The following is a 14,720-nucleotide window of genomic DNA, read 5'->3' on the forward strand; positions in this document are numbered from 1 at the left end:
CACTTGGGCTCTGACCAGTGCCGAACCAGAGAATTTGCCAAATGATGGGAGATCAATGTTGACTAGCATCAGTACCAACATTTCCACTGCTTACTGAGCTCTTAGAACACATTTAGGGGTAAATTAGAGCTAAATAACAGCACAGAACAATGAGAGCCAGGCCTGGTGGCTGTAAACAAACTTTATGGGACCACAGGAAACTTGGCCATGCCCACGATAAGTGAACATCTAGCTAACTAAGATCATGCCGGACCATGGATGTTGCTGGACCAGAGAGTGCCAGACTAGAGAGATTCAGTCTGTATTCTAGGTATTGAAAACACTTCAGTACTTACACTATTTGAATGCTGCTGTGTTCCGAGGCATCCAGATATGTCTGAACTACATTCTCTTCTGTAATTTGACAAATGTTGGCTTAGTTCCATGTGTCACCATGCTTAGTGTATTAGTATTTCCAGCATTCTGTATCAGTGATACTAGAACAGTACTTTCCCTCATTTCTCAGGAAATGCCCTTCGAGGAAATAAGAAAATGAGGCATTTCTACAGCCTGATTTTTAAAGCAGGCAAGATGCCATAGGGAACCTTTATGGTTCTTCGAATTTAAGACAGAAATGTGGTGGGAAGTCCTACTCTAAAGAATTCAGAAACAGCTGCCCAACAGGATTATGGCCTGCTTTCTAGGATATATGCCTGCCCAGTTAGCTAGAGATCATACATCTGTCAGCAGCACATACTAGCCAGGCCTTGGTACCAAATAGCAACAGCAAACCTGTTGCACAATCCAAGTTCTGCCCTGGAAGAATACAAACCTAGTTTAGTAAGATTCCCAGAACCAAGGCCTTATCTAACACTGTCACTATCTTTTCTACCTCTATCTCTATCTTGCTGAGGCAGGCCAAGACCCAAGAGAACTATGGGAGGTGTGTGTGGCTTCTTGACAGAGGAAGTGAAGTGCTTAAGAATCTCTCTTATAAATATTATTTTGAAAGTGAGAGGATTTCTTAACACAAAAATATGGAGGGACGAGACAGAAAGGAGGAAGTGGACTTGAATCACTTTAATTATCGATTATTCTTTTGCATTTTAGCATAAGTACCTTAGCAACTATTGCAGGAGACTTATTTCTCCTATTTAAATGCATGCTATGTGTGAGTGATGCTATTTGCAAAAGCAATAAATCCAGCCATAGCAATAAAATGTAATTACAGTATTCTTTTGTGACAGAATTGATTTTGGCTAGGTACATTAAATTCATTTGTAACAATGAGCACAGAAGTCATGCAGCTAAAATGTTTACATGACAACATTTGCAAATTTGGGCAAATTTCTCCTCTGTCATAAGAGATTAACTGTTTCAAGATTATTATGAAATGTTGAAGAGTCACTGCAGGGCAGGCTAAACGGATGGGAAAATAAATTTTCCGTGAGGGTGCAAAAAAAGGGGACAGAAGAGTTTTTAGGTGGCTATTAATCAGTTAGTATTCATTTTCTATCAAACTGGAGGGTAAAAGCCCTCTATCATTAATTTTTCCATGATCCAGTGTGTACTGGCTATAAGAGCATTAACTATATTAACCTTCTCCTAAAACCTAAAGTCATATTACAGCCTTATCCTGAGAAGTGGTAAGAACTCTGTACTTCAGAATTTAAAAGGCAGTCAGCACTTCTCAGAATCTGGTCATAACTGGGTTGGCTTTTCAAATGCTCAGCTCCTAGTTAAGCACTTATAAATCAGATTTTAAAAAATAAATGCTTTGGCCTGCTGTACTTGTTTTCAAATTCTGTCCCTTAATTTCAAACTATTCTATACTATATGGCTAGAAATCAATTTTATTGTAATTAATTATTTTCCTTTGGAAAATAACATTTTCATACAAAGGGACAAAATAGTTTTGGGAAAACCTTACTTGCGAGTCTTTACATGGGTAGAGATCACAATGCTTTGGGCTTTTAACCGAAGCTGAGAATATGCAGTTGTTTCCATCAATCTGTCCTTCAACACGTTAGTCAGGTGTCAACTTGACACAGTCTAATTGTTTCAGACAAAATAAAAATACTCAAGTAATATCACCAAAATCCAACCCCAATCAATTTAAAGTTTGCCCTTCACTGTTTTTGACTTAATCTACCAGGTTCCTTTATAGCACTCATCACTAGAGAACTGTGCAGTAGTTTGAAAAAAGTTCTTTGAAAAGGCTATTTGGATATCCAGAGGCAGTGAGAAGACCTGGTGGATACTGATAATGCTAGCTATCATAAGCCATCTGAGCTGCCCCTCATCTAATTGCTTACCTGTGATGATTCCACGAGCAGCTGAAAGATGGTGCTATTTGTGCATTATGTGACGTTGATAGACTCATTCAGAGGGCATTCGGGTTTAAGTCGTTTTAATTAAAGCTACTTCACATGCTTCCCTAGTGTCCCCATACAGATGTGGAACAAAAACAACATTCCAAAAGACCATGTTGATTTGTCTCCTAGGAGCTACAGCCTACAGAGATTGCTACAGAGCTTAGCATTTCATGGGATACTCTGAACGTGCTAGTTGGGAGGAGTTTACCAAAAGATCAAGAGTGTCTAATGTACTGAATAGCATACATAAGAACAGCCTTAATGGGTCAGACCAAAGGTTCATCTAGCCCAGAACCAGGTCTTCCAACAGTGGCCAATTCCAAGTATCCCAGGAGGAATTAATAGAACAGGTAGTCATAAAATACAGGACTATGTAGCACTTTAAAAACTAACAAAATAGTTTATTAGATGATGCGCTTTCATTGGCCAGACCCACTTCCTCAGATCAAATAGTGGAAGAAAATAGTCACAACCATATATACCAAAGGCTACAATTTTAAAAAAAAAAGAATACATATGAAAAGGACAAATCAAATTTCAGAACAGAAGAGGGATGCGGGGGGGGGGGGGAAGGTAAATGTCTGTGAGCTAATGGTATTAGAGGTGATAATTGGGGAAGCTATCTTTGTAATGGGTAAGATAGCTAGGGTCTTTACGCGTGGGTCTCAACAAAGACCTTCCCTCCCCCCCCCCCGCATCCCCCTTTTGTTCTGAAATTTGATTTGTCCTTTTCATATGTGTTCCTTTTTTTAAATTGTATCCTTTGGTATATATGGTTGTGACTATTTTCTTCCACTATTTGATCTGAGGAAGTGGGTCTGGCCCACGAAAGCTCATCATCTAATAAACCATCTTGTTAGTCTTTAAAGTGCTACATAGTCCTGTATTTTGTTTCAGCTACACCAGAATAACACGGCTACATTTCTATCACTAGGTAGTCATAAAGTGATCCATCCCTGTTGCCCATTCCCAGCTTCTGGCAAACAGAAGCTAGGACCCTTATTAATGCACCTGTTAGTCTTATTGTTAAAGGCAAATTAAGACTATAGATCCAATCCTGCACCAGTTGACAGCAATGGGATTTGGCCCATTAATTTAAATAGAAGCAAGTTCATGCTCAATACTTGCCTTCTAGCAACTACCTTGTAGCCCCAGATACAACTGATGGAGCTGGAAATTGGCATGTGAGTAGAACAGTTGCTTATATGCTGTGCCAAAGCTTGAATGACAACCAGGGAAGCAACTATGAAAATCTTTACCCTTCTAAGTAATGCTTTGGACAACTCACATGCACAAAGATTATTGACATAAGTGAGGATTTGGAGAATCACATTTGTATCTGTGTAATTAAAAACAACATCAACAAAACCATAAAAACACTTGCATACCAATACGACTGTGCTGGAATTGTTTTCTACCTGAAATGTTATTATTGTGGAAAGTGATAACTCACACATGCAATTAGCAATCCCAAAAGATACAGGAAATTGAACCAGAGTGTAAAGGTCATTTTAAATTGGTGTTCTGAAGTAGCTGGACATGTTAGTCACTGCAAAGTTCTGATGTAGTTTAAATAATTGAGAGTGGTATTTGAACTGTTTTCTGAACCAGACAAATAGACCTGCCAATGCAAAGGGAAGCTAATGACTATTATAAATAATGCACGGGTTACAGGTTGGCAGGATAGTCATTTTTTGCTTATCTGACGTTGATTTCCAGCCTCCCATACAATCACTCGGATAACCTTAAGTTGCCCCACCTGCTGTCGGCATTATTCCTCTGTTGTGGCCATCATTCCTCAGATGAGACTCTCCTTCAGCATAAAATTCATTCCCTCGCTCCTAAACAGGGAAGAGGATAGGACTAAAATGTGTATTTCTCCATTGAATATATGTGTAAATGAGATACAATCTCTCATTTGTCCTTTCACTGGGCAGTTTGTGTTAAAAATTGCAACAGGACTAAGCATATCCACCTCTTAACTTGAGCGTGTGAGGAGCTTCTCAGCCTAAGCTATGGTTCAGAGCATAATTGCTGTTAGGAGCAAAGGCAACGTCATGTTGATTAGCGTCAATGCTACACTCAGCATTGCCTGTGAATCAATGAAGGAAGCTGTGTGTGTGTGTGTGTGTGTGTGTGTGTGTGTGTGTGTGTGTGTGTGTGTATCAGACCGTTAACTCATCAGAGTGACACAGATGGATTGGCAAACTAACATTAGCAGAGGCAACAGAATGGTAGGTATTAAGAACATTATATGTGTGAATCTTCTCCCTTTTTATTGCTTTGTGCTGCCAGAAGAAGTCAGGAAACCAAATAGGACTCAGCAAGAACCTGGTAGAGGGAATGAGGATGGGCTATTAGATCAGTATTGCAAGGGCCCTGGAGAGAGGAAATGAGAGATGTTCCATAGTCAAACACATCTGGAATCCCTGGATGGTACAGCAAAGAGAATACAGGGGGACAGAGGATTTGTGCAGGGACTTTATAGGGAACAGCACAGGGCCAGGTATGTGCTTTGCTTTCCCACAATCATTAAAAAACACTAATGCTAACAATAAAAAATCCTATTCATGCAGAGGTATGAGGGGGAGAGGCTTAAACCACTGGTGATATTTTGCCACTCTGTTTAGCATTTTGATATCATGCTAATGAGCACAGAACATATGACTAGCTAGCGCTAGGTAGACAGGCAGATGGATAGGCAAGTAATACGTGCATTTTGAAAACTTGTAGACTTACTTTTATATTTCCCATTTTGATATGATTTCAAACTATAGTTCTAAGAACTTTGATTGCTTTACTGAAAAATAAATATGATCTGATAAAATACATTTTTGAGAGGAAAGGAAATCCCTAATATTTCTTGATTAATTATGCATCAAAATACAGAGGCATGAACGGAAGAATGGAAATTATTGAGAGAAGTGTGACTATTCTGATGGAAAAATTGTGACTGTTGTGGCAGCTATAATGTGTTTCAGGATGACAGATTTGATTTATATCTCAGTTTGTCTATGTGAAGTATTTACTCTTCTTGTTATGCATGGAATTATTATCCCACTCACTGTCAATTATACAGAGAACATTAGCAGATATAGACATGTGACACAAAAATCAAATGTCAGCGATGAACTAACAGAAATGACTGAGCTGGAAAAAAACAGGGCTAGAATGTATAGAGTGGGAATTAAAAATATTTATGCAGCTACAATGATTAGCTATAACTGAGAAGACCTTCACAGGGCTTTTTGATATATATTTGAGTGAATTGCCAGTTTTTTACAAAGTCAGAGCAAGCATTAGGGCCCAACTGGGATGTGTTGCAAAGAGATCAACTATACAAGTTGCTAAGTTAAACTTAGACGACTTGGAGAAAATATATGCAGCAATCCATGTCATTACTTCATATTCCGGGACCGGATTTATGTTATGTTCAGTGCCATGACACCACAGGCAGTGGTAGTTATTCTGGGAGTTGGAGAACTATAGATCTCAATCTGTGTCCTGTAACATAAATATTACTCTGGATTTTTTAGTACTCTCTTCTCTGTATACTGCTAGATCATTGTAAGTGCCTCTATGCCTGCAACCTGCTGGCATCACTGTTTCATTTTGGGTACCACAATAGTAATGATACTCTCTAGAAATTGGAAGTCTGTGAATAATTCTGAACACAACTTATTAGGGCTTGGGTATCAAGGAAAATGAAGAACATGAAGCACTAAGCTGAAGTAACTGCAAAGTTCATCTGTTTTTGTGAGTTTAGTCTCTGTTGCCGTGTTGAAGTGCAAGCAGCATCAGACAGGACAGCAAGGAATATGTGGGTATAACAGAGGCATCTAGAAGTGACTAGCCCTGTTTCTGGGAATAAGATGACTTACCATGCAGTGTTAACTCCCTAGCTGTCTTTTTTTCCCCATCAGCATTATTGGGCCCATCATTGTGCGAGGCGAGAATTTGAATGATTATACACATTGTTCGTTTCTTAGTTTGTAGTTCTCATGTGCTGATTTACAATAGGTACTTTTGGTGGAAGTGGGGTGGGAGACCTGCACCTTGGGAACTTGCAAGACACACAACCTGTGAATTAGATTTTGCCATTTACAGCTTGACTGCAAAATTTCACATAGTTCCCATAAAATTATGTGTTGAGCTGACTCTTTTTTTTTTTGTAGTTTCCTAAGTGGTTTTAAACCCAAAGTCAACTTCAGGTTTGCCCACCCTTCATGTCACAGGGTGTGTGAACCATAAAGGAATTTGGAGCTTAGCCTCAACTGTGCCATGGTGAAGAGAGTGATGTGGAAGGTATGTGATTAAATCAAGTTTCCTGGCAGACAAAAGTGCTGGCTGTGATCAGTTAGAGATTGGGGGACTATTTTCTAGAGCACCAAGGCAAAGAGATTTGGAGGAAATAGCAGTAACCTGTTGTTAAACCTTAGCTAAGAGGTCTGTGGGTGAGAAACCCTCGTATTAGAAGACTGCAAAGGATGCTAAGGAGTAGTCCTGAAAAAGGTCTGGAAAGACTTTGGGTGACATTTTATGTTCATAAACCTTATCCAGAAAGGAAATAGTTATGTGAAAACACCAGAGGAAGTGGGTTATTTTAAGGTGAGATGGAAGGCAAACTGAGGCAATGGAAGAACTTGAAGTCAGACCTAGTAAGCAATGTTACACTTAGTCCCATCAAAGGATACAGTTGCTCATGCTTATCCTTACTGGCTGAGATTCAGAAATATTCAGCTCTGTAGAAAAAGAGAAGATAAGATTTACCCTTGAGAAGACTGCACTCTAGGCAAAGACTGACTAGAGACAGGACATTTGGGGTACGTCTACACAGCAACATTATTTCAAAATAACTTAGTCCACATCTACACAGCAGACAGTTATTTAGAAATGTCAAAATATTGTCAAGTTGGAGGACTTCTTATTCCGACTCCTGTAACCCTCATTGTACAAGGAGTAAGAGAACTTGGAGGAAGAGTTCTCTATTTCGAAATAAGTGCTCTGTAGATGCTCCCAATTTTGAAATAAGCTATTTTGAAATAAACTACGCAATTGACGTAGCTCAATTTGCATGGCTTATTTTGAGTTAAGCCTTGCTGTGTAGACTCACCCTTGTTGGTGCTTAAACAACCACATGGCAAATAGTTCTTTGTGAAGTGCACTGGATCCAATTTGCTATGTGAAAGCCTGTATTAGAGAGCCCCCTGATGCAGGCCAGTGGATCAGGAAGGACGCTCCACGCGTAGGGAGCAACAGAAGGATTGCTACATGAACACAAAGAGGAAAAGAGAAGTGACCTTTTGAGTATGTACGCAGGGCAAATGCAGAGCATGGTGAAGCACGAGAGTGAGGCAATTTACTAATGGAACAGTCTCACAGCAGGCTAGTATTATTGTAAAAGCCGCAGAGGTTTACTGAAGACAGGCTTCTGAGCAGCATGCAGTTTTCCTAGATATTAATCTTCCCAGACATCCTCCAGAAAAAGAGCTTTGATGTGAAGGAGGGGACTAACCAATGCTAGTCACATTGCTCAATGCACTAGCAGAAGGTGCTCAGACACTACACTGAGGAGGGAAGTCTAAATATCTCCAGAGAGGAGAAAACACTCACTGTGACTGAGTACCTCCATATTCTGCAATGAAACCCTGGGTCAGGAAAGCTTTCTGTGACTCTCATATGCTTGCTTTCTCTTCCTAATTAATACAGTTTCTTTAGTTTTATCTCCCCTTCCCCTCTGATTTATTCACTTAGGACTAGACTATGGCTGGCTTTTGCATGAGGGTGTGGAAAGGGGATGGGAGATAAAGTCCATACAGCCAGTGGCCTTTCTTGCAAGGACCAGGTACAGTTGTAGTCCCTGTGTTTTGTACATCCCTAGGAACACAGGGGCTGCTTTTGCGGAAAAACTTGCCAGCTGTCTACACTGGCCGCTTGAATTTCTGGAAAAGCACTGACGATCTCATGTAAGATCGTCAGTGCTTTTCTGGAAATACTATGCTGTTCCTGTTCGAGCAAAAGTCTTTTTCCAAAAGACTTTTGCACAAAAGGGCCAGTGTAGACAGCACAGTACTGTTTTCCGCAGAAAAGCCTCGATCGCGAAAATGGCGATCGGGGCTTTTTTGTGGAAAACTGTGTCTAGATTGGCCACGGACACTTTTCCGCAAAAAGTGCTGAAAAGTTTTCCGTTAAAAGCATTTTCGGAAAATCATGCCAGTGTAGACGTAGCCAGGGATTTCAGGGTTATGTAGAGAAGATAGTGCAATACCCTCTCCCATTGTTCTTTGTCTCCACTTCATGGATGGAATAAGCATCCCTCCATGAAGTGGTGGAGCATCTGGCATACTCCCCTATGCACCATGCACAGAATTCAAGAATTCTGTCTTGAATTTGTGTTGGGTGATTTAGCTCTACCTTGCTCCCAACACGGGGCTGAGTTAAAAAGCATAGCTGAACCCTTAGTGATTTTGTTAAAACAAGCATTTCTGTACATGACTGTGGGCCAGATTTTAAAGGTATTTCAATATATAAAGATGTGGATAGAAGCTTAGCAGTATTTTCAAAAGTAACTAGACATCTGTCTTCCTCTTTAGACTTCCAAAGAGCTCTTCAAATCTGTCCCTATGTCTTACAATGCAAACACTAAAACATACAATATAATTTTACTAAACAGCATAGGTACAGTTTATACCTATATTGTGTGGTTTAGTATTTGCATTAGAAACTTTCTTTAGAAATTTGTTAGCAAGCTCCAGGCCCACCAACAGGGAGCGAAAGGGTACAGTTGTCTCGGTACCCAGTGATTCAGAGGTGTCCAGGGCTGCACAACAGGGGGGCACACCACAGTCCAGGCTGTGCTGAGGGACCAGCATAGTGCACTTCAGGCAGCACTCAGCGTTGACTGCCCTGGCCACACCCTCTCTGCCCAAAGCTCAACCCCTTACAGGAGCGCTGAGCCAGGTCCCTCGCATACCTTATCTATGAGCCTGCAGAGGCTATCAGCATCCCTAGCAAGCACAGAGGGTCAGATTTTTATACCTTTCAATGCAATGTGAAATAAAAATAACTTGTTAGTAATGAGTGAACCTTTGAAATCAACTAGTTTGATTCAAAATTAATACATTTACATTTATATCTATCTGAAACTCAAATGTGGGAAGCTAAGTTAGAGCATCCTTACAAAATGAGAGGTAAGCAAACACAAAGAGGGATCTGAATATGTTGGAATATCTAAAGAGATCTGATTAAGATTCCTTTCTTTTCATTCTCTGGTTTCTTTCTCACTAGTTTAAAGACTTTTTTTTCATGTTCATTGTCTTACAAACACAAAAGAGAAACCCCTGCCAGTCTATCCACTGCATGTCCTTTTCATGACATCACTTCCTCATTTCAAGTTTTAAAAAATATCCTCTTTTCTCTTCTCTTTTGGGCTGGGCGATATTATTTTAAAGAGGCCAGATGCTACCTCAAATTAATCTAAGGACTGGGAGAGTCCCAGTCCAGAAATGTTTCACGTATTTAAGTTGAATAGTACTAGTGAAGAATATCAGGAGACCTCTTCAAAGGAAAATGAAATCACTCATTAATTTCAAGATGTTATTTAGCAGAATTGGGATTTAAAATAGTGGCACAGATCCCGAGTCCTACTCAGGTGCATAAAAATCACTAAAACCAAATGATCCAAATTTGTATGACTCAGAGACCACATGACACTCTCCTCCTCTGCATAGGGGGCATCCTTTGAGTTCACGGGTAACTGGCTTACATTAAAGTAGCCCTGAGGCTGCTCTACATTCTGCCAGGAGACAATCAACAGCAAAACTAAATGTGAACTAAACAGCAGTTCAAACTGAAAGATCCAGGCCAGTATAACTTCAATTAAGGGTATTACACTATTTTTAAGTACTTTGAACACTGTGCTATAGGAAAAAAGCATTTGTGGTGTGTGTGTGTGTGTGTGTGTGTATGTATGTGTATATATATATATATATATATATATAGGCATATCACTAGCTAGTTAGATTATTAGACATACCACAAACACTTAAAAAAACTTAATTAAACTCTCAGTCTTCTTCCATTATTTTAAGCAGAAGAGTGTCTGTGTGTTTGTGGTCAGTTTCTTAATGGGTATGGATGTGAAGTCATTTATCTTACTGAAAATCCCCACAGCTATATCTAAATTACTTTCTTACCAATGGCTGAAGAATCTTAATTTAATCATGACATTTAAGTGAGATACATAGCAAACTCTCTTAACACAATCTGGACATTCTTAAACTCTCATGGCAATCAACTTACTGGGCTATCTATCAAAGAAAGCATTTGCCCGCTTGCTCAATTCAGTACTACAGGAAAATATAAAACTGCACATCAGCTCAACTCTAAGCTGTGCATTTCTTTTAAATTGCAAGTGTGTTAAATGAGTTGATTTCCTGTTGTTCAGGGAGATTTTCATCACCTTTCAGTGGAAAGATTTTCAACTATTTTAGATGTGCAATTATTGCAACAAGTGAATCACATGTGGGAATCTGAGATCCATAAGTGACATAACTGTAGAGCTAGATACACAGAGGAGTAGGAATAGGGTCCAGAGTGATTTAGACAAATGCAGTATTGGGCCAAAACAAATCTGATGAGGTTCAACAAAGACAAGTGCAGGGTCCTGAATTTAGAACAGAAAAATCGAAATCACTTCTACAGGCTGAGGACTAACTGGCTAAGTTGCAGTTCTGCAGAAAAGGATCTGGTGATTACAGTGGATGAGAAGCTGAATATGAGTCTACAGTGTGTCCTTGTAGCCAGCAAAGCTAATGGTGCATTGGTCTTCGTTAATACGAGCATTGCTGGCAAATTGAGGAAAGTGACTCTCTTTGACCCTGGTGAGGCCACATCTGGACTGCTGAGTTCAGTTTTGGTGTCTCCACTACAAAAAGGATGTGAACAAATAGGAGAGAGTCCAGCAGAGGGCAGTGAAAATGATTTGGGGGCTGGGGCGCATGACTTATGAGAATAGGCTGAGGGAACTCAGCTTTTCTACTCTAAAAAGACAAAAGTGAGGGGAGATTTGATAGCAGTCTTCAACTTCCTAAATGGGGGTTCCAAAGAGAAAGGAGCCAGGCTGTTCTCAGTGGTTTCAGATGACAGAACAAGGAATGGCTCACGATGCAGTTAGGAAAGTCTAGGTTGGATATTAGGAAAAACCATTTCACTAGGAGGATGGTGAAACACTGGAATGGGTTACCTAAGGAGCTGTTGTGCAGTGTTTGAGAATGCTACACATGCGCTCCCTCGGCCCCATCATGCCCCATGCATGGCAGGTGCGCGGCGCCAAGGAATTTAAAGTGAGAGGCTGCAGTGCCCGTCACAATCCCTTTCCTCCTCCAGCAGCCTCCAGCTGTCCCTTTGGAGGACGGCCCACTGACAAATTCCCAGTGTCCCACTGGGCAGTCCACCCCTGGGGGGACATGCATCCTCCCCCAGCTGTTCCCATTGGAGCTGCAGCAGCTGTGGAGGAGCGCTTCTAACCTGGCCCCAAGCTATGTGGTGACAAAGTGCTGGGGTAGTCCTCTCTCCCCAGAGGCAGCTTGCATACTGACCAGCTCATCCCCAGCTCTACCCCAGAGCAAAGATTTAAATAAAGAGGGGAAAAATCAGTTTAAGACCTGAGCAACACTGGGTAAATCCTCTAGTATGGTATATAAATTCAATTTAATATTTATATAGACTGGAATTATTTGTCTTATGCTTACATTGTTTTTAGGTACTGTGACTAAAGTGACTCTTACCACTTAGAGCAGCAGTTGTCAAACTTTATTGCACTTCAACCCCTTTCTGACCCAGGAAGGGGGCCCAAACCCTATTTCCCCAGACAGGTACGGCAAAGCCAAAGTTCAAGGTCGTTATCCTTCCTGTGACACCTGTCTGAAGCCAAAGCCTGAGTCCCACAGCCCAGTGCTGGATCCTGGGAGGTAGGATTCAGGTGTCAGCTTCAGCCCTGGGCCCCAGCAAGGCTAACGTCAGCCCTGGCAGCCTTTTTTTATAATTGAGTCATGACCTACTTTGAGGTCACAAGTCACAGTTTGAGAACTGCTGACTTAAAGCCACTTTAAGGCTCAGTGTTCCTAACATTGCTATTCTCGTGCCCTGCTCTTTGTATAGTTCCAAAGATGCACTGTTATTGTATTTTTTTTTCTTTTCGCATCTTCTTGAGCTGTTGCTTCATTTCCAGAAGAAGGATGAAGAATCTCTTCCCACAATGTTGGCGGTGGCTTCCTTTTAGTTCTACTTTTATTAATGACGTTATATTTAATGTTTATAAACTTTTTTTAAGTTACATTTTGTAAAAGCATGATCCAGCCAGAGGTTTTGCTAACAAAGTGAGGGTTGCCAGTAAAGGCTGATTACTGGCACAGTCACACTCCCAACTCTGTTTGTTTTCTTTCTTTCTTTCTTTCTTTCTTTCTTTTTTCAGCAATTGAGGAAGTGAGTTGTAGTGATCTATAAAGAGCCACAGGATGCCTTGTTGGGTTTATTTGTATCTTTGCAACTTTGCAACCTTGAATGGAAGACTTAGGTGGAATTTTACTGGTATTTTTAAAAGCCAATTCATTTTACCCACACTTTGTACACTTTTTAAAAAATAGGTGCTGGACTTAAAAAAAATCAATCTTCTTTCTACATTGTAAACAATTTATTAAAATAAATCAAGTTTTTTAAACGTAATCAGCTCAGCCTTTGAACCTATTTCATTCCTAAAATGATTTTACACTGCTGGGCTACGTCTACACGGCCCCTTTTCCGAAAGGGGCATGGTAATTTCAGAGATCGTAATAGGGAAATCCGCGGGGGATTTAAATATCCCCCGCGGCATTTAAATAAAAATGTCCGCCGCTTTTTTCCGACTTTTAGAAAAGCCGGAAAAGAGCGTCTACACTGGCCCCGATCCTCCGGAAAAAGCGCCCTTTTCCGGAGGATCTTATTCCTACTTTAAAGTTATAAGATTCCTACTTATAAGATCCTCCAGAAAAGGGCGCTTTTTCCGGAGGATCGGGGCCAGTGTAGACGCTCTTTTCCGGCTTTTCTAAAAGCCGGAAAAAAGCGGCGGACATTTTTATTTAAATGCCGCGGGGGATATTTAAATCCCCCGCGGATTTCCCTATTACGATCTCTGAAATTACCATGCCCCTTTCAGAAAAGGGGCCAGTGTAGACAAGCCCCTAATGTTTTCCTTTTGTAAATTGCAAGTTATGAGCAATTAACTACATTTTTACACTGCAGTTATAATTTTTACATGTAAGCTTTGAATACTTTTTTTCAGATGAGTTAAATATTTTGGTAGTCAAGTTATTAGAGGATTCTCCATTCCCTTTTCAGTGATTTTGAGTAAATCATCCATTGTCCAATCATTCAAATAGCATTTTCACTCTTCCAGTAGCAAACAGCACAATGGACCATCGACAGACACATTCATCTGGAAGAGCCCATTTCTTGAAAGGCAGTAAAGGCTTAGGGAGGAGGGAAAAAGCAGATAGTAGTGGAAGTTTTTTGCGTAATTTGGTTTATTACCAAGGATTTCATAAGGTGTGACTGCACTGAGTTATACTGACATAACTTGAATTTCACTGTTAACCAAAGCATTCTCTTCCCCAACACTTTAATGTCTTCTTTAGCACTTTCATGCTCTGATATTTCTACAGACCCCTACTGTTTGATTCCCTCCTAACTCTTCACTGTTTATTTGTCCAAAAGTTCCTTTCAGCTCCTCAATCTGTCTCCTTAAATTATCTTATCTTTCTTAGCCATTTTTTGGAGGCTCTAACCTTACTTTATTTAATTTTTCCACTTATTTATTAATTTAGTACACTTTGGCTGTAGAGTAGGACTTACTAAATATGCTCCTTGAAGGACGGCTGGTTTTTATTTTGGATTTATGCAAATAGACAGCAGAATGGTTTTGCCTCTGACCTTCCAGGCATTTTTTCCCCCATTTAGTTTGTTTCCTCTTTTACAACTTTCATTTGCTCTTTATGATTTTTACATTCATGCCTCAAGATGATACATTTTGTTTGTAAAGTTTTTTCATGGCTGCCAATAGGTTCTGTTTTTGGTGCACTAACTCTGGGTATGCCTTCAGTTAAAAAAAATGAGATACTATTTTTTTTTCATGGCTGCCAATAGGTTCTATTTAAAAAGATATAAAAAACGTAAGTGGAATTCAACACATTTCTGTTGTACTCTGCCAATTATTTTTCCCCTGGAGTTCTTTTTTTACCCATTTCCACTTTCCCCCCTTAATATTTTACTAGGGAATCCACATATAGTCCAACCTTGGATTTAATCTACTTCTTCGCTGTTTACTAACTT

The sequence above is a fragment of the Pelodiscus sinensis genome, chromosome 12, assembly GCF_052426305.1.
Source record: "Pelodiscus sinensis isolate ZL-2025 chromosome 12, ASM5242630v1, whole genome shotgun sequence".
Lineage (NCBI taxonomy): Eukaryota > Metazoa > Chordata > Testudines > Trionychidae > Pelodiscus > Pelodiscus sinensis.